At 31.0% G+C, this 21,987-nt stretch overlaps 2 protein-coding genes across 2 annotated transcripts in view; one reads left to right on the top strand and one right to left on the bottom strand.

The window, feature by feature from the left end:
• LOC135951877 (chaoptin) overlaps positions 1 to 21,987 on the bottom strand; it is a 285,213-nt gene that overhangs the window by 118,847 nt on the left and 144,379 nt on the right. The window lies entirely within an intron of this gene.
• TfIIS (RNA polymerase II elongation factor) overlaps positions 4,954 to 21,987 on the top strand; it is a 438,108-nt gene continuing 421,074 nt past the window's right edge. Inside the window, exon 1 of the mRNA XM_065501624.1 lies at positions 4,954 to 4,968. The gene's annotated coding sequence lies outside the window, so the exon portion shown is untranslated. The remainder of the gene's footprint in view (positions 4,969 to 21,987) is intronic.

Here is a 21,987-nt window from a genome sequence, read left to right as displayed (position 1 = left end):
TTTCGAAATAATTGAGTGTAAAAGTTGCCATAAAATTTGTACACTAATTAATATAAATTTTTTTTTTTAAATCCAAAAAATTTTTATAAAAAAATTTTGAAAAACAAATTTTTACTAAAATTTTTTTTTCAAAATTATAATTTTTTTTATTTTTTTAATTTTGTTCACCTTAAGATATTTAATATTTTTATTTTAAAATATAATTGGATGATAGTGTATAATTTTTTTACCATTTCGAAATAATTGAGTTTACAATTTGTCATAAAATTTGTTCACTAATTAATATAATTTTTTTTTTTAAAAAAATCCAAAAAAAAAAAAAATTTGAAAAATAATTTGAAAAAAAATTTTGAAAAACAATTTTGCTATAAATTTTTTTTAAAAATTATATTTTTTTTTAATTTAGTTTACCTTAAGATATTTAAGACAGACGGACACAGACAGGACATCGTTCAATCCACGCAGGAAGTGATTTTGAGCTGATCGGTATACTTAAAGGTGAGTGCTGGACTAGTATTGCAGTAACGCAATACACCTTCCCCACTATAATGGTGTAGGGTATTCCTATTCACTGTATCTTCTATTTGATACAAATCCTGGGTAAATTTTGTCTCAATTTTTATAAGGAAAAACTGGTGAAGTTTAATTATGTTTAATTAGGCTAATCCATACATATATCTTGCTTTAACATTTGTCTTTAAATTTGCATATTTTTCGCTTTCTTTTTTCATTCTTCAGCAAAAATTATTTTTTGCATTTACTCAAACCAAATAGTGAAACGGAAAGAAATATTCATACAAATGAACTAAAAATCAGCAATGTTATAAGACTAACGTGTCAAAATATGCAAATAACTAGTGGAAATACATACAACTACTACTCTTTAAAATACAGTAAAGGAGAAAGAGAGAGTTAGGGACTGGAAACGAGATTGAGAGTGTGGCACATGTTAACACCGCAGCAAAAATTTACATGTGACTTTTGGTGGTTAATGCGTGCTTTAATAACATTTTCAGAATTGCGTGTGGCGTTTGTTAAAGGAAAACCCCAAACAAACACCAAAAACAAACTTAAATATTGTACTTGTGATATAGTATGTACTAAAATTAATCACACAACTTTTTTTATATATATAATAACATATACTTAACAGATTTACATATTTACATATATAGAAATATTTGTGGGTAAGCAAAATTGCTAAAATAAATAAAAAGCAAATAGCGCTATAATAGTCACAATTTAGTTTATTTATAGACATTTAGACATAAGTTCTGGTTATGAGGGTGTTAAAAAAAAAACCTACAAAATAAGCTACTAAAACGTTAGACATCTATAACAATAATAGAATTTGAATTCGTTTTAAATTCAAAATCAACAAGGAAGAATTTTATATTTGGCTGTGCCGAATCCTGTATAACCACTATCAATATGTGGGTATTTTTTATATTTATAATGTTTCGAAATAAGAGCTGAAAATTTAAACAAATCTCGCATTTTTAGTCATACCCAGTAAAATAGAATATATGATTTTTATAGGCTTAAAACTTAACCTTAAATTCATATATTTACATGTCTGCTCTCATTTAAAAACAGGTGTTTTAAATAAATACAACAAAACGCCAAAAAAAAATGGCGCACTGCCAAAGGCTGCTTAATAAAAAACAAATACAAAAAGCTTTTTTGTTCAAAACATCAAAAATCCTTAAGGCCTAAAACTATGCTATACTTAAGCGAACAATACTAATTTTGAACTACACTACGTATGTGTATGATAATCCGTATTTAAAGAGTTTTCTTTTTTTGCTTTGGTTGTGTTAATGACATTTGGTGTTACAAAAAATAAGGTGTCGTTTTATTTTTTTATTTTTTGTTGGTTTATTCCCTCAAACGGTGTTTCACCTTTAGCGTGTCAAATAAGCATAATGAATATTATAATACAAAGCCTAAAACGCACAAAGTAATGAACAAACATATTCAAATTTTGTTTTGAAGACAAAAGGGAAACAAAAGAGGGGAACAAAATTATGTTAATCATTGTCAATAATTTTGCAAGTTAATGTGCATGAGTGTTAAACGTGAGTTTGTTTATATTTGAATTTGTTTGGAGCTGGTTTAAATAATTAATTACCTAAAATCGTTAGTTGCTTTAAAGAAAATTTAGTTTTAAGTAGAATTTAAATTAATTTAAAAGGATTTGTGTCCCATTGAAATCACAGCATTTAAATGATCAAGGGATCAGTTACAAGAGCTAAAATATGACTTTATAAATATCTGTGGTGGATGGTAAAATATGACTGTATGGAGTACTATAATTTACGATAAATGACTACTTTAGAAATACATATGACTAAAGCAAAAATAAGTTTTAAAAAGCATTAAATTTATATATCGTTAAATTGATATAGAAAGGCCCTAACTCGTGTTTTTTTTTGTATGCCCAGATTTTTGTTTATTTTGTTAAATGGTCCCCTCATATATCATATTTAACCAAAAAATCTCTACCTAAAAACACACTAGTTAGACCCTTTCTATATTAAGGTAACGATATGTAAAAACAAGTAAGAAAGTATGATCGGTCAAGCCCGACCATATAATACCCTACACTAAGTAAAAGAGCAAAAACATTTTTCTTTTAAAATTTCAATAATTTATATTTTTGAGTGATTATCGGAAGTGGGCCTTATATGGGAGCTATGACTAATTATGGACCAATCGTAACAAAATTTGGTGACATGAATTTTGTGTATATAAAACTTATTTGGAGCGGAATTTGTAGAGATACATATATAAATTAAACATTTATGACCGATAAAGTCCAATTTCGGAAGGACATTTGTATGGAGGCTAGGTGTAATAATGGACCGTCTTAGTCCTTGGGCCGAAAAAATAATATGTACCAAATTTGATCGAAATATCCTCAAAATTGCGACCAGTACTCTACGCACAAGGTTTACATGGACAGCCAGCCTGCCAGCCAACCAGACGGACGGACGGACATCGCACAGTGGAATGAGAATAAAAAAAGAGGGAAATAAATCTGTAACTTCTAAACCCTTACGCCGATTTGAATGAAATTTCACATGCACAAAGAGGAAGTGTAGTCGAGTTCAAGTTTTGAATTTGGACCTCATGAGCCCACCAGGAGCGGGACCAGTGGTTCCCAAAGTAGGACACCTCGGGTATGTTCAATTTTTAAAATGATCCTATTTCTTCGTTTGTGTTACGATTTAAAAAAAATTACACATATAGAATCTCCTCGTCGAGCACTACATAAAACCTTCTCGTAGCTATCAATTATCTCTTCGCATTTGAAAATTTAATTTTCAAAATTTTTACCCACCCTACTCCAATTTTTTGGTGACCGCGGTTCCAAATATTCCCCGATTTTATCCATTTTTCCTTTATAGGATTAACAATAGATCTATATATCAAATAAAGAAAGAAGTGTTTAAAAATCATTGCTGAGTCCAAAGTTATATTCATTTGAATTTAAAAAATTAAAAAAGGCGATTTTTCGCAATTTTTTGGGAAAAAAGTACTTTTATTCTTTTTAAGTTATCTAAAAAATTTCTAACCAGATGTATAATGAATTTGTACTTTTTGAAAAGATAACTTTACGCCAAATACTTTAAATGAAAAAAAAAAAAATATAATTTTTGATAGCGACGGGAGCAGGTCCATTCAAAAAATGCCTATTTTTTATGTAAAATTCAATATTAGGGCAAAAATTCTCAAATCGCATATTCGATATCAAAATATAGTAACCTATTTTGGATGGCCGAATAAGTTCTTAATTATTTTGTAAAGGGTTCCGATAACCCCGACCCTGGTATGGATATTATAGCCAAAAAACGAAAAAATCCCATTTTTGGGATTTTTCAAGATTTTTTTAGGAATTGCGGGATACTTGATAACAAATTTCAAAATTTGTTTTCATTTTTGCATTTTGAATAGAAAAATCTACATAACTGTGAAATTTCATTAAAAAATATTCATAAATAAAAATTTAAAAATTTGTATCTATGCAAAATTCAATAAAAAGCATTTTTTGTCATATTTTTCAAAAAAATATTCCATGAATTTTTTAATTGTCAAAATATATATAATTTTTTGAAAAGTAGACAAAATCCTCTATCCATTGATATATAACATGTCTACCTTATGTTTTTTACGTGCCAAATAAATTAGGGAAAACTAAACAACTCGCTGAGAATTTACCTAGCACTGTTATTTACATTCATAAAAATGTTGTTATGTAGGCAACATGCTTTTTTATGAATTTCTATGTTAGGTAAATTCTCAGCGAGTTGTTTAGTTTTCCCTAATTTATTTGACAAACATCTGCACAAACGCATTATACCCTCCCCACTATGGTGGTGTAGGGTATAATGAATGTTTGTAGGACTCAGAATCTCTTACTGAGTCGATTGAAAGATGTCCGTCGATCCGTCCGTCCTTCCGCCCGTTTGTCTATATGACAAATGTCGTCCCGAAACATGATCTACAAATTTTGTGTGGACCGATTCATAATTAGCACTCATAAAATGAAAAAAAACTTCATCTTCAACAACAAAATCGCAATAAACTTTAAAAAATTCGAAACAATTTTTTTAAGGCTGCCTAAAACTATGCTTTGGTTTATAATAATTTAATGGTTTATGGCCCTAAACGGTCTTAACAATCATTCCTAGGAAGTTCATGTGTTTTAGAAAGTTGTTTATTAAGATCTTAGGTACATTTTTGTAGTTGATTGTTTCCTTGAATTTTGAACGCTTTGTTACCTATGGACCTAAGTTTTTTGCGATTTTGATCTTGAAGATGAAGTTTTTATGATTTTATATGTTCACAATTTTTGTTTTCTATGACAAGGGCTACAACATTGCATCATAGTATAAATTCATAATTTACACTCATAAAATGGAAAAACTTCATCTTCAACATCAAAATCGCCAAAAACTTTAAAAAATTCTAAACAATTTTTTTAAGGCTGCCTTTGTTAATGGCCCTAACGGGCCATCTTAATAAACAAACTTCTAGAAAGATGTTTATTAAGATCTTAGGTACATTTTTGTAGTTGACTGTTTCCTTAAATTTTGAACCTATGGACCTGAACAGGGGATAAAAGGAAAAAAGAATTGAATTTTTTAAAGTTTTTTGCGATTATGAACTTGAAGATGAAGTTTTTTTGATTTTATATGTTCCCAATTTTTGTTTTCTATGACAAGGGTTACAATTTTGCATCACAGTGTAAACTAAAATTCCGAAATGTTTGCAAGATATGAGCTTGAGAAAATTATCAGTTTTTTGCAAAAGTGCCACCAAGGCCCCTAATCTTAGAGAGCCCATAAAAAGAAGTGAATGGCTTTGGCCAAAACTGGGAGATATGGGTCTTTTTTTTGGTTTTTACCACGTAGTGTTGACCGTATATGGTTATATTTCCATGACTTTACAAAATTACACACAGTGCATAACAGAAACAAGCTTCGTACAGAAATAAATCACGCGACCAAATTTGATGACGATCGGTTCATAATTGAACAAAGCTCCCATATAAGGCCCACTTCCGTAAATCACTCAAGAAAAAAATATTGAAATTTTAAAATGAAAATTGATTTTTTTACTCAGTGTAGGGTATTATATTGTCCCACTTGACTGACTGTACTTTCTTAATTGTTTATTTTTTTAAAGAAAAACGGAAGTTACCAATAATATTGTTTAACAAACCTATTAAATTTCCTTTACAGCTTAAAGTCATATAATAATAAATATAAAAATATATTAATAACCATATCCTGGTAGTGGCTCAAAAAACAAATTTTATTACTATTGTATTTATCGTATAACAATAATAAGAAAAATAAATAAAAATTTGTAATGAAAATCGTAAAATTACGCATGAGCTTTTATTTGCATATAATAAATAAATACAAATAGCTTTTGTTATATGTATGGTAATTTTAACCAAGAAAAAATTACCATGAATTGGCATTAAAATTCATATAGATGTTGATATAAATAAATTTGCTTAAACAGAAATATATTTTTTAAATCAAATAAATAAAAAACTTAATAGGTAGCAGGAAATGTGAAGCAAATTAAAAAAGCTGCTATAGCAATATATAAAATTGTATTATTTAAAGCATACTTTATGGGATTAATAAGTTAGTTAACTTTAGGAGGACTTCCTTTTTCTTTTAAAGGAAATTTAAAGTCGTTTCTAGGTTTCTAACTGAACATTTTTAATGTTTTGTTCATAATAAATATTTTCTTATATTAATTCTATAATTAAATTTGATTTTTTTTAATTCTTATTATAATGTTATATTTAAAATATTGCCTATTTTAAGGGATTTTATATTTTGTAAATAATAAAATATAGTTTGCCCTTAATTTGTTATACAAATTTTATGTTTACAATTTATTTCTTTAAAAATAGTTTAACAACACCACAGAAATTTAATGATTCATTAAATTATGTTGTTTTAGTTTATTCTCTTATATTTTTCTCATGTAATGGCAGCTGTCATAAAAACTTGTTGTTGACTTGTTTTTTTTTTCTTTATAGCAAAAAATTACACACATAATTTTTGTATTTAATTTTATTTTTATGTCTTACACAAAATTATAAAATAAATACAAACTTACAAACCCATATTCAAACATAAACAATTCCCCAGGATCTCATAAATTTTCGGAGAAAAAACATTGTAAGAAATGTCATGTCCACACTTTTGGGCAAGAATAATAATAATAATGTACAAACCCTTGTTTGTTTTCAACAACAATTAAATTAAATGAGACACACCTTAAGATTTTTATACACAACATGCCTTTTTTTTAATTTAAAAAAATTTAATGCCATAAAAGTAGACGACATTAAGAGACCTAAAAAATCCAGTTTTTTACTTAAAGATTTTTTAAATTTTCATATTTCGTCAAATATTTGGAAAATGAAAGGATTTTAAAGAAAACATCTTTCATAACTGCCTAGTGTTTTTATCAAGTGATGTATGCATTTTAGAGAAAAATACCTGAAATTTAATTTCTCAAATTCTTTACTCTGAGTATCAAAATATTGAAACTTTCCTTTAAAAACCCGCAGCTGTTTCTGAATTTAAACAGCAAAAATTTATTACGACTACTAAACGCTAAGCAATTATAATGGACAAAACACAAGGGTACAATAAACTAACAAAATATTACATATAAAATGTATATAAAATATGAGCAACAAAAAATAAAACACAAAAACCCCATCCATTTAACTGTCCATCCTCCAGCCAGAGGAACAACTCAAACAAAACAATGAAACAACAACTCAAAATGATGACATTCGTTGAGTAGATAAAGTTGTGGAGACACGGAGAGAACAAATGATTCAGCAGGATTAAAAACCCAGCGTAATGTTACTTAAGGTGCTTTAATGACAGCAAGTTTCAAAAAAAAAAAAATTGGTATTCAATTTTTACAAGTTACTTTAATATTTGTCCTAACTGTCTTTTCAGAAAAGTAAACTGCTCTAGTTGTGGTGTCTAGTCATAGTCTAGTCATAGTCTAGTCATAGTCTAGTCATAGTCTAGTCATAGTCTAGTCATAGTCTAGTCATAGTCTAGTCATAGTCTAGTCATAGTCTAGTCATAGTCTAGTCATAGTCTAGTCATAGTCTAGTCATAGTCTAGTCATAGTCTAGTCATAGTCTAGTCATAGTCTAGTCATAGTCTAGTCATAGTCTAGTCATAGTCTAGTCATAGTCTAGTCATAGTCTAGTCATAGTCTAGTCATAGTCTAGTCATAGTCTAGTCATAGTCTAGTCATAGTCTAGTCATAGTCTAGTCATAGTCTAGTCATAGTCTAGTCATAGTCTAGTCATAGTCTAGTCATAGTCTAGTCATAGTCTAGTCATAGTCTAGTCATAGTCTAGTCATAGTCTAGTCATAGTCTAGTCATAGTCTAGTCATAGTCTAGTCATAGTCTAGTCATAGTCTAGTCATAGTCTAGTCATAGTCTAGTCATAGTCTAGTCATAGTCTAGTCATAGTCTAGTCATAGTCTAGTCATAGTCTAGTCATAGTCTAGTCATAGTCTAGTCATAGTCTAGTCATAGTCTAGTCATAGTCTAGTCATAGTCTAGTCATAGTCTAGTCATAGTCTAGTCATAGTCTAGTCATAGTCTAGTCATAGTCTAGTCATAGTCTAGTCATAGTCTAGTCATAGTCTAGTCATAGTCTAGTCATAGTCTAGTCATAGTCTAGTCATAGTCTAGTCATAGTCTAGTCATAGTCTAGTCATAGTCTAGTCATAGTCTAGTCATAGTCTAGTCATAGTCTAGTCATAGTCTAGTCATAGTCTAGTCATAGTCTAGTCATAGTCTAGTCATAGTCTAGTCATAGTCTAGTCATAGTCTAGTCATAGTCTAGTCATAGTCTAGTCATAGTCTAGTCATAGTCTAGTCATAGTCTAGTCATAGTCTAGTCATAGTCTAGTCATAGTCTAGTCATAGTCTAGTCATAGTCTAGTCATAGTCTAGTCATAGTCTAGTCATAGTCTAGTCATAGTCTAGTCATAGTCTAGTCATAGTCTAGTCATAGTCTAGTCATAGTCTAGTCATAGTCTAGTCATAGTCTAGTCATAGTCTAGTCATAGTCTAGTCATAGTCTAGTCATAGTCTAGTCATAGTCTAGTCATAGTCTAGTCATAGTCTAGTCATAGTCTAGTCATAGTCTAGTCATAGTCTAGTCATAGTCTAGTCATAGTCTAGTCATAGTCTAGTCATAGTCTAGTCATAGTCTAGTCATAGTCTAGTCATAGTCTAGTCATAGTCTAGTCATAGTCTAGTCATAGTCTAGTCATAGTCTAGTCATAGTCTAGTCATAGTCTAGTCATAGTCTAGTCATAGTCTAGTCATAGTCTAGTCATAGTCTAGTCATAGTCTAGTCATAGTCTAGTCATAGTCTAGTCATAGTCTAGTCATAGTCTAGTCATAGTCTAGTCATAGTCTAGTCATAGTCTAGTCATAGTCTAGTCATAGTCTAGTCATAGTCTAGTCATAGTCTAGTCATAGTCTAGTCATAGTCTAGTCATAGTCTAGTCATAGTCTAGTCATAGTCTAGTCATAGTCTAGTCATAGTCTAGTCATAGTCTAGTCATAGTCTAGTCATAGTCTAGTCATAGTCTAGTCATAGTCTAGTCATAGTCTAGTCATAGTCTAGTCATAGTCTAGTCATAGTCTAGTCATAGTCTAGTCATAGTCTAGTCATAGTCTAGTCATAGTCTAGTCATAGTCTAGTCATAGTCTAGTCATAGTCTAGTCATAGTCTAGTCATAGTCTAGTCATAGTCTAGTCATAGTCTAGTCATAGTCTAGTCATAGTCTAGTCATAGTCTAGTCATAGTCTAGTCATAGTCTAGTCATAGTCTAGTCATAGTCTAGTCATAGTCTAGTCATAGTCTAGTCATAGTCTAGTCATAGTCTAGTCATAGTCTAGTCATAGTCATAGTCTAGTCATAGTCTAGTCATAGTCTAGTCATAGTCTAGTCATAGTCTAGTCATAGTCTAGTCATAGTCATAGTCTAGTCATAGTCTAGTCATAGTCTAGTCATAGTCTAGTCATAGTCTAGTCATAGTCTAGTCATAGTCATAGTCTAGTCATAGTCTAGTCATAGTCTAGTCATAGTCTAGTCATAGTCTAGTCATAGTCATAGTCTAGTCATAGTCTAGTCATAGTCTAGTCATAGTCTAGTCATAGTCTAGTCATAGTCTAGTCATAGTCTAGTCATAGTCTAGTCATAGTCTAGTCATAGTCTAGTCATAGTCTAGTCATAGTCTAGTCATAGTCTAGTCATAGTCTAGTCATAGTCTAGTCATAGTCTAGTCATAGTCTAGTCATAGTCTAGTCATAGTCTAGTCATAGTCTAGTCATAGTCTAGTCATAGTCTAGTCATAGTCTAGTCATAGTCTAGTCATAGTCTAGTCATAGTCTAGTCATAGTCTAGTCATAGTCTAGTCATAGTCTAGTCATAGTCTAGTCATAGTCTAGTCATAGTCTAGTCATAGTCTAGTCATAGTCTAGTCATAGTCTAGTCATAGTCTAGTCATAGTCTAGTCATAGTCTAGTCATAGTCTAGTCATAGTCTAGTCATAGTCTAGTCATAGTCTAGTCATAGTCTAGTCATAGTCATAGTCTAGTCATAGTCATAGTCTAGTCATAGTCATAGTCTAGTCATAGTCTAGTCATAGTCTAGTCATAGTCTAGTCATAGTCATAGTCTAGTCATAGTCTAGTCATAGTCTAGTCATAGTCTAGTCATAGTCTAGTCATAGTCTAGTCATAGTCTAGTCATAGTCTAGTCATAGTCTAGTCATAGTCTAGTCATAGTCTAGTCATAGTCTAGTCATAGTCTAGTCATAGTCTAGTCATAGTCTAGTCATAGTCTAGTCATAGTCTAGTCATAGTCTAGTCATAGTCTAGTCATAGTCTAGTCATAGTCTAGTCATAGTCTAGTCATAGTCTAGTCATAGTCTAGTCATAGTCTAGTCATAGTCTAGTCATAGTCTAGTCATAGTCTAGTCATAGTCTAGTCATAGTCTAGTCATAGTCTAGTCATAGTCTAGTCATAGTCTAGTCATAGTCTAGTCATAGTCTAGTCATAGTCTAGTCATAGTCTAGTCATAGTCTAGTCATAGTCTAGTCATAGTCTAGTCATAGTCTAGTCATAGTCTAGTCATAGTCTAGTCATAGTCTAGTCATAGTCTAGTCATAGTCTAGTCATAGTCTAGTCATAGTCTAGTCATAGTCTAGTCATAGTCTAGTCATAGTCTAGTCATAGTCTAGTCATAGTCTAGTCATAGTCTAGTCATAGTCTAGTCATAGTCTAGTCATAGTCTAGTCATAGTCTAGTCATAGTCTAGTCATAGTCTAGTCATAGTCTAGTCATAGTCTAGTCATAGTCTAGTCATAGTCTAGTCATAGTCTAGTCATAGTCTAGTCATAGTCTAGTCATAGTCTAGTCATAGTCTAGTCATAGTCTAGTCATAGTCTAGTCATAGTCTAGTCATAGTCTAGTCATAGTCTAGTCATAGTCTAGTCATAGTCTAGTCATAGTCTAGTCATAGTCTAGTCATAGTCTAGTCATAGTCTAGTCATAGTCTAGTCATAGTCTAGTCATAGTCTAGTCATAGTCTAGTCATAGTCTAGTCATAGTCTAGTCATAGTCTAGTCATAGTCTAGTCATAGTCTAGTCATAGTCTAGTCATAGTCTAGTCATAGTCTAGTCATAGTCTAGTCATAGTCTAGTCATAGTCTAGTCATAGTCTAGTCATAGTCTAGTCATAGTCTAGTCATAGTCTAGTCATAGTCTAGTCATAGTCTAGTCATAGTCTAGTCATAGTCTAGTCATAGTCTAGTCATAGTCTAGTCATAGTCTAGTCATAGTCTAGTCATAGTCTAGTCATAGTCTAGTCATAGTCTAGTCATAGTCTAGTCATAGTCTAGTCATAGTCTAGTCATAGTCTAGTCATAGTCTAGTCATAGTCTAGTCATAGTCTAGTCATAGTCTAGTCATAGTCTAGTCATAGTCTAGTCATAGTCTAGTCATAGTCTAGTCATAGTCTAGTCATAGTCTAGTCATAGTCTAGTCATAGTCTAGTCATAGTCTAGTCATAGTCTAGTCATAGTCTAGTCATAGTCTAGTCATAGTCTAGTCATAGTCTAGTCATAGTCTAGTCATAGTCTAGTCATAGTCTAGTCATAGTCTAGTCATAGTCTAGTCATAGTCTAGTCATAGTCTAGTCATAGTCTAGTCATAGTCTAGTCATAGTCTAGTCATAGTCTAGTCATAGTCTAGTCATAGTCTAGTCATAGTCTAGTCATAGTCTAGTCATAGTCTAGTCATAGTCTAGTCATAGTCTAGTCATAGTCTAGTCATAGTCTAGTCATAGTCTAGTCATAGTCTAGTCATAGTCTAGTCATAGTCTAGTCATAGTCTAGTCATAGTCTAGTCATAGTCTAGTCATAGTCTAGTCATAGTCTAGTCATAGTCTAGTCATAGTCTAGTCATAGTCTAGTCATAGTCTAGTCATAGTCTAGTCATAGTCTAGTCATAGTCTAGTCATAGTCTAGTCATAGTCTAGTCATAGTCTAGTCATAGTCTAGTCATAGTCTAGTCATAGTCTAGTCATAGTCTAGTCATAGTCTAGTCATAGTCTAGTCATAGTCTAGTCATAGTCTAGTCATAGTCTAGTCATAGTCTAGTCATAGTCTAGTCATAGTCTAGTCATAGTCTAGTCATAGTCTAGTCATAGTCTAGTCATAGTCTAGTCATAGTCTAGTCATAGTCTAGTCATAGTCTAGTCATAGTCTAGTCATAGTCTAGTCATAGTCTAGTCATAGTCTAGTCATAGTCTAGTCATAGTCTAGTCATAGTCTAGTCATAGTCTAGTCATAGTCTAGTCATAGTCTAGTCATAGTCTAGTCATAGTCTAGTCATAGTCTAGTCATAGTCTAGTCATAGTCTAGTCATAGTCTAGTCATAGTCTAGTCATAGTCTAGTCATAGTCTAGTCATAGTCTAGTCATAGTCTAGTCATAGTCTAGTCATAGTCTAGTCATAGTCTAGTCATAGTCTAGTCATAGTCTAGTCATAGTCTAGTCATAGTCTAGTCATAGTCTAGTCATAGTCTAGTCATAGTCTAGTCATAGTCTAGTCATAGTCTAGTCATAGTCTAGTCATAGTCTAGTCATAGTCTAGTCATAGTCTAGTCATAGTCTAGTCATAGTCTAGTCATAGTCTAGTCATAGTCTAGTCATAGTCTAGTCATAGTCTAGTCATAGTCTAGTCATAGTCTAGTCATAGTCTAGTCATAGTCTAGTCATAGTCTAGTCATAGTCTAGTCATAGTCTAGTCATAGTCTAGTCATAGTCTAGTCATAGTCTAGTCATAGTCTAGTCATAGTCTAGTCATAGTCTAGTCATAGTCTAGTCATAGTCTAGTCATAGTCTAGTCATAGTCTAGTCATAGTCTAGTCATAGTCTAGTCATAGTCTAGTCATAGTCTAGTCATAGTCTAGTCATAGTCTAGTCATAGTCTAGTCATAGTCTAGTCATAGTCTAGTCATAGTCTAGTCATAGTCTAGTCATAGTCTAGTCATAGTCTAGTCATAGTCTAGTCATAGTCTAGTCATAGTCTAGTCATAGTCTAGTCATAGTCTAGTCATAGTCTAGTCATAGTCTAGTCATAGTCTAGTCATAGTCTAGTCATAGTCTAGTCATAGTCTAGTCATAGTCTAGTCATAGTCTAGTCATAGTCTAGTCATAGTCTAGTCATAGTCTAGTCATAGTCTAGTCATAGTCTAGTCATAGTCTAGTCATAGTCTAGTCATAGTCTAGTCATAGTCTAGTCATAGTCTAGTCATAGTCTAGTCATAGTCTAGTCATAGTCTAGTCATAGTCTAGTCATAGTCTAGTCATAGTCTAGTCATAGTCTAGTCATAGTCTAGTCATAGTCTAGTCATAGTCTAGTCATAGTCTAGTCATAGTCTAGTCATAGTCTAGTCATAGTCTAGTCATAGTCTAGTCATAGTCTAGTCATAGTCTAGTCATAGTCTAGTCATAGTCTAGTCATAGTCTAGTCATAGTCTAGTCATAGTCTAGTCATAGTCTAGTCATAGTCTAGTCATAGTCTAGTCATAGTCTAGTCATAGTCTAGTCATAGTCTAGTCATAGTCTAGTCATAGTCTAGTCATAGTCTAGTCATAGTCTAGTCATAGTCTAGTCATAGTCTAGTCATAGTCTAGTCATAGTCTAGTCATAGTCTAGTCATAGTCTAGTCATAGTCTAGTCATAGTCTAGTCATAGTCTAGTCATAGTCTAGTCATAGTCTAGTCATAGTCTAGTCATAGTCTAGTCATAGTCTAGTCATAGTCTAGTCATAGTCTAGTCATAGTCTAGTCATAGTCTAGTCATAGTCTAGTCATAGTCTAGTCATAGTCTAGTCATAGTCTAGTCATAGTCTAGTCATAGTCTAGTCATAGTCTAGTCATAGTCTAGTCATAGTCTAGTCATAGTCTAGTCATAGTCTAGTCATAGTCTAGTCATAGTCTAGTCATAGTCTAGTCATAGTCTAGTCATAGTCTAGTCATAGTCTAGTCATAGTCTAGTCATAGTCTAGTCATAGTCTAGTCATAGTCTAGTCATAGTCTAGTCATAGTCTAGTCATAGTCTAGTCATAGTCTAGTCATAGTCTAGTCATAGTCTAGTCATAGTCTAGTCATAGTCTAGTCATAGTCTAGTCATAGTCTAGTCATAGTCTAGTCATAGTCTAGTCATAGTCTAGTCATAGTCTAGTCATAGTCTAGTCATAGTCTAGTCATAGTCTAGTCATAGTCTAGTCATAGTCTAGTCATAGTCTAGTCATAGTCTAGTCATAGTCTAGTCATAGTCTAGTCATAGTCTAGTCATAGTCTAGTCATAGTCTAGTCATAGTCTAGTCATAGTCTAGTCATAGTCTAGTCATAGTCTAGTCATAGTCTAGTCATAGTCTAGTCATAGTCTAGTCATAGTCTAGTCATAGTCTAGTCATAGTCTAGTCATAGTCTAGTCATAGTCTAGTCATAGTCTAGTCATAGTCTAGTCTACTTCTTATCGTAGTCTAATCTTCTTCCAAATGTTTTCTCTAAAAATACCTAAAGATTCTCCATTGACACTGTTTTTGCCGCAGTTCATATTTTGCTGAAACAACTGCAGCAAAAACAATGGCAACAACCACTAATTATGACAAAACACAACAAACTGACAAGCAAATAACATGGACAATTTTTGGTGCCCTATTAAAATGAGGAGTACAGAGCTAACAGTGAACTAAAAAAAATATAACTAATATTATGGTAGTAGTCACTATTGTAGTATTTTGGTATTGCGGGAGGTACTTGTAGTTGCAAGTGTATTTGTTGTAGTCTGTCATGTAATTGTAACAAGTATTTGTATATATTTTGACATTGATAAAAGAAAATGCTTACACAGGTGCGATTACACACAATTCTTAAATGTTAAGGGAGGGTGTTTGATGGTCATCCAGTGTTTGGTGTTTGTTTAAAGAAACATGAAAAAAACACCCATAAACAAAATTAATGATGTTGTTTAAAGCTGGCTACAATGACGATAATGATAAAAACAAGTATGACAAAAATCTTCTCCAGGTTTTTGTGAAATATTTTTTTGTTTACTTTATAAATTTTTTCAAATACCTTTAAAAATTTTGTTGCTTATTTTTGCAGAATTCATTTGACAAAAAATACAGTCACCACTTGTTCTACGGGGACTTTTTATGTGCAGTTTTTTGTGTTTGTTTAATGAAATTTAATTTAAATAAGCTGGGTTGTTGGTTCATATTTTTGTTTAGTCATTTTAGTTATAATTTTAAAGCAAAATTTTTTTGTATTTAAATTTTCCTAATCAGGGAAATGTTTAAGGGGCTTTTTTTGTTATGTTATTTGTAGGCTCAATTTCGGTTGACATGGAATTATTAAAAGGAAATTTATTTTTAATGAGATTTTAAGAAAACATTGTTCTATTTATGTTTCAAATTAAGATTTTGCTTTAATGTTATGAATTTGTGTGGGGTGGAAATTGTAATTAGCTCAATATTCATCAATATCTAATTAGGCGGATTAAGTGTTGAAAATTCATTACAAAACATATAACAGACTAGTAGTAAATTTGGCTGTAACGAATTGTATTTACCCTGAACCATATTAGAAATTAAAAGCAATTTAAATAGTTAAGGTTGTAGTTCAGGTTGTAGTTCAAGTTATAGGTTGTTGGTTAGGTTCTAGTTAAGGTCCCAAATCAGGTTATCGGTTAGGTTTTAATTCAAGTCCTAGCTCAAGTTCTATTCCCATTTCTAGTTTAGATTCTACTTCAGGTTCTGATTCGGGTACTAGTTCAGTTCTTGTTTAGATGATAGTTTATGTTCCGGTTCATATCCTAGTTCAAGTTCCAGTTCAGGTTCTAATTCAGATTCCATTTTGGTTTCTAGTTCAGGTTCTACTTCAAGTTCTAGTTCCGGTTTTAGTTCAGGTTTTGGTTCAAGTTCTAGTTCAGATTTTTGTTCAGATTCTACTTCAGGTGCAGGTTCTAGTTCAGGTTCCAGTTCAGGTTCTAGTTCAGGTTCTAGTTCAGGTTCTAGTTCAGTTGCTAGTTTAGATTCTAGTTCAGGTTCTAGTTCAGGTTCCAGTTCAGATTCTAGTTCAGGTTCTAGTTCAGGTTCTAGTTCAGTTCCTAGTTTAGATTCTATTTCAGGTTCTAGTTCAGGTTCATGTTCAAGTTCTAGTTCAGGTTCTAGTTCAGGATCTAGTTCAGGTTCTAGTTCAGTTGCTAGTTTAGATTCTAGTTCATGTTCTAGTTCAGGTTCTAGTTCATGTTCCAGATCAGGTTCTGGTTCAGGTTCTAGTTCAGGTTCTAGTTCAGTTGCTAGTTTAGATTCTAGTTCAGGTTCTAGTTCAGGTTCAAGTTCAGTTGCTAGTTTAGATTCTAGTTCAGGTTCTAGTTCAGGTTCCAGTTCAGATTCTAGTTCAGGTTCTAGTTCAGGTTCTAGTTCAGTTGCTAGTTTAGATTCTAGTTCATGTTCTAGTTCAGGTTCTAGTTCATGTTCCAGATCAGGTTCTGGTTCAGGTTCTAGTTCAGGTTCTAGTTCAGTTGCTAGTTTAGATTCTAGTTCAGGTTCTAGTTCAGGTTCCAGTTCAGATTCTAGTTCAGGTTCTAGTTCAGGTTCTAGTTCAGTTGCTAGTTTAGATTCTAGTTCATGTTCTAGTTCAGGTTCTAGTTCATGTTCCAGATCAGGTTCTGGTTCAGGTTCTAGTTCAGGTTCTAGTTCAGTTGCTAGTTTAGATTCTAGTTCAGGTTCTAGTTCAGGTTCAAGTTCAGTTGCTAGTTTAGATTCTAGTTTAGTTGCTAGTTTAGATTCTAGTTCAGGTTCTAGCTCAGGTTCTAGTTCAGGTTCTTGTTTAGGTTCTAGTTCAGGTTCAGCTCAGGTTATTGTTCTGGCTCTAGTTCATATTCAGTTCAAGTGTTTCCTTAAATTTTGCCTTAAGAAATTTGTCTTGTCTGCAAATTATTTGAAATCTAATACATCTTAATATCCTTCAGCCAAAATGTTTAAAGAATTCGTTCTCCCTTGTCTTCAAAATAAACCTCTATTTTCTGCCAAAAAATAAGTAAAATTATTCAAAGCTTAATTTAAATTAACTTTGACATGCTACACAAACAAAGCTAGAAAGCAGAAAAACTCATTGCTTAACAACCATTTAATCATTCTGTTAAAAAATTGTTTCCAAAATCAAGAAAACTTACCAAAATACTCTCAGTCCTACAGACAAAATAAATAAAGCAACATGTTTGCAAAGTGGTAATTTTTACTCAATTACCTTGACAATGGTGCTGTAATACAAAACCAAAATACTGTTAAAGTATACAAAAATTGTCACGTTTCATGAATAACGGCTGAAAGTGAATAATTTTTTTTTTTTTTTTTAGAAGAATTCGTTAGTAATGATTTACTCATAAAGAAAAATAAAATAGCGTTGAAGTGTATTTTCTTCCCTTTTAAATTTTTAAGTTTAGCATACATTTGGGGGGTAAATTTTCCAAAAGCCAACCTTAGCTTACATGTGTGTTTGTTTATTAAAGTAATGTTAAAATGAAAAACTTGCTTAAAATCCAAATAAAATTGTCCTCAGGAGTGCGTATCACAATTTTTCTACACGCGTTGTCAAAGTCATTGGTTGGTAAGTAATACTCTAAGTCAGCTGGCTGGTTGTCGTTAAGTCTCAATGGCGACATGACTGACTGGTTGTTTGGGTTGGCACCATGGTTGCTGGCTTTTGTGTTTTTGGTGTTGTTAGTGTAAATTTCATTGAAGGGCAGGGATTCTCAATTAGGAACTTTAGGAGCCATCCCTAAAATATGCTACACTTTTTATTCCAATTATTTAAAGTCATGCTTCTTTTAAATAATATTTTGTTTAAATTGTTTAACTTTATTTAAGAACCACTGCCTTGGTATAGAATAACCTTTCCAACACATGCTCGCATTATTATGATCTCATTAACGTAATCCCAATGAAATTAAATTTCCTGTGCGTTTTCTTGTTTTCATACTTCTCCTGTTTTTCCGAAGTTCTTTTTTTATAATATTTTGTTTGGTGTTTGTGCCGGTAATGTTGGCAAAATTTTTTCGTGTGCGTTATTTTCCAAATAGGAAAAATTCCAAAAAAAAAGAATGTGTAAGAAACAGCTAGCAGACTTCCAAGGGAAACGTGTATTCGGCATACAGTTAAACGCTAGAGTAAAGTTAAATATTTAACTTTTCCAACAATTACGTGTAGGTAAGAGGTATGTAGAACAAGTTAAAGGGCAACCACACGTGAAACATTAAAAGATTAAAGAGATTTATACACGATAAACATTTATATTAAATATAGAAACGCACACAATATAAAAGAGATTAAGTAAAGGAGTACGTTTTGCTAAAATACTTATATTGGAGAAGAAAACATGTCTATTAAAAATTTAATACATTTGAGCAAGTTTGAAGGAATATTAGTTATAATTTTAAAGGCTTTATAAATAGTTTAATTAATGCTTTAATTATAATAATGATGGTGGTTTTGAAAATATATCATCGGAGGTATAACCAAATTAATTTTAAAAATCTTTTGTATCTTGAATTTATTTGTTTAATTGTATTTAAATTAAAAATTTTATTTGGTCTGCTTTATCAAGTTGTGTATTATTTTAAACCTTGATGTCCTGGCTTTTCATAAAGTTATATATAGCTGATGAATTTTGTTCTTAAAATGGAGATATTTGCTATAAACCATTTTATTCCATAATTAATATTAATCATACGCCATACGAACACAAAAATAGATTTTAATAATTTTTTTAAAATTGTTATATATTTTTATAATTTTTATAACTTCATTGTATAAATTATGTGTTTAGTAATATTATTAAAATATATTAATACTGTTATTCCCAGAATTTGCTAAAAAAATCTATTCAAATATTTTTATAAAAATATTTTTTTTTTAATTGTCTGTAATTAAAAAATGTTGTTTGGCTTTTAGTATCAAGTTGTATAGTATATTAAAGCTTGAATTCTTGGCTTTTCAAAAATGTATATACTGCTGAACAAATTACTTACCAAAAACTAAATATTAGCTTAAAATCATTTTAGTGAATAATTAATAATAATCATACGTCATGTATAAAAAATTCACATACATTTAAATTTTGGCGAAATTGATAATTTTTTTGTATTTTTTATAACTTCATTGCAATAATTATATATTTTACAGCGAAACTCAACAACATATTTTTACAGTTGTACACAGAATTTGCAATAACATTTTAAATTATAATTTTTAATTGACTTTAAATATAGATATTGTTACCTATGAATTCCCAAGTTGTATATCATTTTAAAGCTTGAAGTCTTGACTTTTCAGAAATGCATTAAAAACTTAATCAATTAGTTCCAGGAATTTAATATGAACAAAAAGCCTTTTAGTCCATAATTAATATTAAGTATGCGCCACCTTCAGAAAATATGGTTACAGTTAAATTTTAACAAAATTTAGCATGTTTCTTTTACTTTTTGTAATTTTGTTATATTTTTAATTTATTTAATAATATATTAACAGTATAGTGTAATTGGTATACACAGAATTTGCAACAAAAAATTTTTTTGTTAAAATTGTTTCTAAAAATATTTTTTTTATATGTCGGTGAAATAAAAATTTTGTTTTGCTTGCTTTATAATAATTTATATTATCTTAAACCCTGCAATCTTCGCTTTTCAAAAAGGTATATATTTATAAACCAATTGTTCCTAAAATATAAAATTTTTGCCTAAAATCTCTTTAGTCCATAATTAATATTAATCATACGCCATGTTAACAAAAATAGCTTTCAATTCATTTTGAAACGAATTAGTAGAATTCTTTACTTTTTATAACTGTATAATATTAAATATTTATTTAATAATATTCCAATTATACATTGCTATGGCAAGGTACAAAGTTTGCTAAAAAAATCAGCCTGTTTTTTAGTTGACTATTATTTTAAATTTCGTACCATAAAACAAATTTCAAATATAATTTAAAATTTTTATTATTTAAAAAAAAAGCTTTTTGTTTTGAACTTTTATGTATATTTTGTTTTTTTAATTTTTTGAAATTTCTTATTTTTATTAACATTCATTGAAAAATATTTTCAATTATTTGAATGTATATATTGGAAAAAGTTTTGAAGCTTTTTTCAAATAAAAAAAAAAGTTCTACTTTAAAATAAAGTCGACTTTAACAAAAATTAACTTTAAAATTTCTTGCATATTTAGTGTGAATGTTTTTCTAAAAATATTTGTTTTCAAAATTGTATTTAAATTATAAATTTACTTTTGCCTGCATTATTAAATTTTACACCATTTAAAAGCCTGAAGTCCTGGCTATTCAAAAATGTATATATAGTGCAACAAATTGTTTCTCGAAATGTAAATATTTGCCGAATTTAATTTTAGTCCATAATTGATATTAATCATACGACATGTTCTGAAAATGTGCTTACATTAAAATTTTGCAAAATTTAGTTTGGTTTTTTACTTTTAATAACTTTACTATTTAAATTTAACATTTAATAAATTCAAATATTAGATGTATGACTTAATAATGCAGGATTTTTTCAAAATGTTTATCCTTTACTTGGATAAACATTTTTTAAGAGCATTGTCCAATGTTACCTATTATATTTTGCCATCTTTGTGGTAACATATGGATTCCCAGTCAAAAGAACTGTTCATATTTTAAGGCCAAGAACGAAATAAGCCAATTTCGATTACTCCAAAGTGAAGCGTATTCCAGAGAGAGCTGGACTATAGGGCGGGTGAAGCAAAACTTCCCAACCACTTTATTCTAAATACTTTTTAACAGCTATTGCATAATGTGGCTGAGTGTTATTATGATGAAATATTACGGTTTTATGTCTGGCCGCATATTCTGGCAATTTTTCATCAAATGTTTGCTTTAAATGAATCAGTTGCATTCGGTACAGGTTTCGTGTGATATTCTGGTAAGATTTTAGCAGCTCATAATAGATAATACCATTTTGCTCCGACCAAATATGGAGCATTGCCATTGCGCCAAGGATATTTGGCTTTGGTGTACATTCGGCTAATTGACTGGGCTTCACATACGATCTTTTACGCTTGTATTATTGTAATTGATTCATTTTAAAGTGTCATTGTGGACCTGCAAAATCGTCTTTCAATGTCTTTTGTCTCCAATTCGTATGGTGCTTTTGGATGAATGCTGCTGCTTGCAAAGGTTTTAAGATAGCTGATTGAATATCTCCTAATGATTTAGCAAGCTCTTGTTGAATTTGACAACAATTATCATGGTCTTAAATTCTAAGTCCTCAAACTCGTTTGGCAGGCGTGGGCGATCATTGTCTTTCATGTCAAAATTACCACTTTTGAACCGAACAAACCATTACTTGCACATTCAATCCGATGGAACACATTCACCATAAGCTTTGGTGAGCAATCTATTTCTTTAACTTCGCTTTTTTCATGTTAAAGAAGTAGAGCTAAACTTCCCACATATGACACTTTGTTGGCACAGAACTCACCATTTTCGAATCAAAAAAAAACTTTGTTATTTACACTATAATATTTTTACATTTTAACCTTTTCAAAATGTTTGGTTTATTTCCTTTAAATAAACCGGATACTTTTGATTGCAAATAAAAGGTGTTTAGTAGTTTAAAAATTGTAACAACTCTCTATTTATTTAAAATGTACAACAACATAATTAAAATGTCACTCAATGTTTTTTTATACACGTTTAAAAATTCTCAGAAATACAGACACTTTATAATGTATACGAATTCACTTGAAAAATACAGCACACTTTAAGGCACTCAGTTGATGTTTATTCA

The sequence above is a fragment of the Calliphora vicina genome, chromosome 2 (genome assembly GCF_958450345.1).
Source record: "Calliphora vicina chromosome 2, idCalVici1.1, whole genome shotgun sequence".
Lineage (NCBI taxonomy): Eukaryota > Metazoa > Arthropoda > Insecta > Diptera > Calliphoridae > Calliphora > Calliphora vicina.
Note: the sequence above shows the minus strand (reverse complement) of the source record. Positions and strands in the feature narration are given on the sequence as shown.